The following is a 3,491-nucleotide window of genomic DNA, read 5'->3' as shown; positions in this document are numbered from 1 at the left end:
TTCCCTGGAGATGCTTGTTTTGTTTCTCCTGCTGTTGTGGGAGCGAGCACCAGGGCTGGGGAGGCTGAGGGGGTGCAGCTGCAGGGAGCAAGGCAGGGAGTCCCATCTCCTTCCCTGAACCCCAGCCTTATCACCATCCCTTGCACGGGATCTACCAGCCATGCCTCAGTCATTTGGCTGCTTTTCCAACCTGGCTTCCTGTGCCTTAGGCCCAACAGGCAAAGCAAACCCCAGCTCCTTTGCTTTGTGTCTCAGGGCAGAGTGATCCCCCCTGGTGAGACAGATCCTTGCTCCAATCCGCCCCAGGAGATGCTGGTTGGGGACCAGGGCAGAAGGAAGGGGTCAGGGACCATGGAGGGAAACAGAGGATGGGGTCCACAGCAGAGAGCAGGGGGTTGGGGACCATGGAGGAGGACAGGGATTAGGGACCATGGAGGAAGGCAGGGATTTGAGGATCATGAAGGAGGGTAGGGGGTTGGGGACCATGGAGGAAGGAAGGGATTTGGGGATCATGAAGGAGGGTGGGGGGTTGGGGACCAGGGGGGAGGACAAGAGGTCGTGGAGCATGGAGGAGGACAGGGACTTGGGGACCATGGAAGAGGGCAGGGATTTGGGGAGCATGGAGGAGGGCAGGGGTGGGGAACCACAGGGAACAGGAGGGGCTCTCACCAACCACCCAGGGAGGGGCAGAGGGAGGGACCCTCCCCTCCCACCCGCAACTGGGGCTCATGCGAACTGCTCATTACAACCCTATTCCTGGCCTGTCTGTCTGTCTTTCCAACTATCTGTCTCGCTCACTAATCAAAGAAGATTGTTCCAAGAAAGCTGGAAGAAGAGAAGGAATGTCTCACTTGGCTTCCTCTGGAAAGTCTGGAAAAACCGTGGCATCTCGATGTGCGTGAAGGTCTGCCTGGCGAGAGGCACATTTTCCTTCCAAAGCTGCTGCAAAGATGTGAATCATGAGCCGGTAACGCTGCTGGCAGAGCACACACCAATTCCACTGAGACGTGGGGCTGGCAGCGGCTCCGCTGTAATCTCTTGGACGGAAAAGACAAACATTTGTCATCGTGACACTGCTGGGGGAGAGCTGCTGGTGCTGCCGAGAGCCCTGTGGTGGCCGGATTCTGCCTGTGCCCAGGGTGCTCCCGCCAAGGGCAGCGTCCAGCGGGTTTTCCAAAGGTCTCCAAAGCTCCTCAAACACCAGCCAAGGGTGTTTACAGTCCCTTTTGGTTGTCCTCCACAACATCAACCCCTCGGCGGCATCCCTGCATTTCAGGGATGAAAATAACCCGTATCCAATCATCAGAAAAGGAGCAAAACCCTTTGGAAAGGTCTGCTGGGAGCTGGAGGCAGCCCTGGTGCTCTGCCTGCTGCATGCTGGAGGTGACCCTGTGCCACCATCCCCATCCAGCCTGACCCCTGCTGTCCCCATTCACCCAAGGCTGGGGCCAACCCCCACCCAAAATGTCCCATGCTGCAGTAGCCATGGCATGTTTATGAAGCCACTCACTCCCTCCCCAGATGGTCACAAAAATCTGCCCACCTGGTTGTCTACCCCAGAGCTGGGGCTGCCACCTTCCCTGCTGGCAGCAGATGCCTGACACAGCTTCCAGAGTAAACAAAACACCCTTTCCATGCAAGTCCCTCCTTTTTGGGACTTTGGAGCTTTGTGCAGCACCGAGAACTCCCTGGCTCGCCCTGACCCCAGCCCTCCAGCATCCCTCCCAAGACAGAGGCTGGGCTCAGTTCCATCACCACGTCCCTGCTCAGAGTCAGAAGAGTTGCAACACTGAGCGTGGATGTGCAGAGTGTGCCTTCAGGACACGTCCCACCTCAAACCAGAGCACTGCAGCCAGTTTGTGTCTGCAGAGAGCCACAAAATGCACACGTTTTCCCCAAGATGTGTATGTGCAGGACACTGAGCCAGGGAGGTAAAATCAGGGAGGTAAATCAGTAAAAGCTGTGTCTTGAAGAACATGCAGGGGCTTTGGACCCCCTGCCCTCCTCCATGATACCCAGAGAAATGTGGAATCATTAATGTTGGAAAAGCTTTCTAAGATCATCAAGTCCAACAGTTCCCCCAGCACTCCCAAAGCCACCACTAAACCGTGTCCCCAAGTGCCACACCCACACATCTCCACCAGAGGAGGATTTGCACACCCAAAATTGGGGTTTGCGTGTGACATCAGCGCTTCCCAGAGGAGACAGGGTGAGGGATGGGGAGTGAGCCCACTTCTGGGGCTGCCTGGCTTGGGAAGAGCCTGGGGCTGGGGAACAGGGATGTCCCAAAGGATTGCCTGCTTGAAGGAGATGGGTAAAGCCTGGATATTGGCCCCAAGGGGTCACCATTCACTTTAGTACACCTGGGTGACATTCAGGGCAAGAGGAGAGGAGCCAGGGCAGCCCGGAGCCCTGGGAAGGGGATTTTCAACCCAGGAAGGGGATTTTCAACCCATGGGGTGTCCAGAATATGTTATTCCTGCAAAATGGGGGGATGGAGGGCTGGTGAGTCGGGGCCTGGAGTGTCCCTCAAAGTGGACAAGAGGCCAGAGGGATGGCAGGGTGCTGACATGCTGCTGTCACCAGCCAGGAGCTGGGGCAGCCAGTGAATTCCTGTCAGTTATTATATGGATATCCAGCATTCCCACATTCAGCTGCTCCTTCTCTAATACACTCATTAGTGGTCATTTAATTACAGGATGCAAAACCAAGCTGTTCCAAAACACTCCTATACCTATGGAAAACATGTAATGAGCAATCAGTGTTGCTAATGAGAGAGGGAGTTGTGGTACCAATAACAGGAGAAATCCACCAGTATCCCAGCAATCCTGCGACCCACCCTGACCCAGCCAGCCTGCTGTGACCTGGAATCATCCCAGCAGCCTTTTGGGGCAGAGGGAGAGAAAATGGCATGTGGTTGAGTGAGCTGGTGGTGAGTGGCCGTTTCCTACCCCTGGGACCTACGTGGGGTGTCCAAACCCACCCGTATTCCCAGCAAAGGCTGCCAGAGGCAATGGGAAGTGAGTGCCAGTGCCACCACCACTTCAGCTCCGGATCGAAATTCAGCAGCACAGGGAAGCAAGCCCTTTGCTTCTTTGCAACTCTCCAGTGCCACTGGCCTGGAGATGGGAGTTAATGGGCTGAACATGAGAACCAAGTGCTCCCGGGGCAGGGAACGCTGCCGGCTCCTTCCCAGTAGTTGTGATTAATTGTTGTTAATATTAAATTCAGCACTTTTATGCAGGACGCAGAAGTGCTTAGGCAGAAGCCCAGCTCCTGTCCTACCTGTCATTAAAAACACTGCAATTAAGCTCTAGTGGAAGGAAATACAAGTAAACGCATCCTCTGTAAGTGGCTTCAGCTTTCCATGGACATCTGTGTCCCCCGTTTCCTCTTCGGCTGGACGAGCCGCTTCTGTTTTCCCTCTTCCCATGACCCATATGTTGCTTTTTCTCCTTAATCCTGCCCACAGCTCCCAACAGTGAGGGCCA

This window comes from Corapipo altera, unplaced genomic scaffold (genome assembly GCF_003945725.1).
Source record: "Corapipo altera isolate COAL_440 unplaced genomic scaffold, ASM394572v1 98, whole genome shotgun sequence".
NCBI lineage: Eukaryota > Metazoa > Chordata > Aves > Passeriformes > Pipridae > Corapipo > Corapipo altera.
This window is presented reverse-complemented; position numbering follows the sequence as displayed.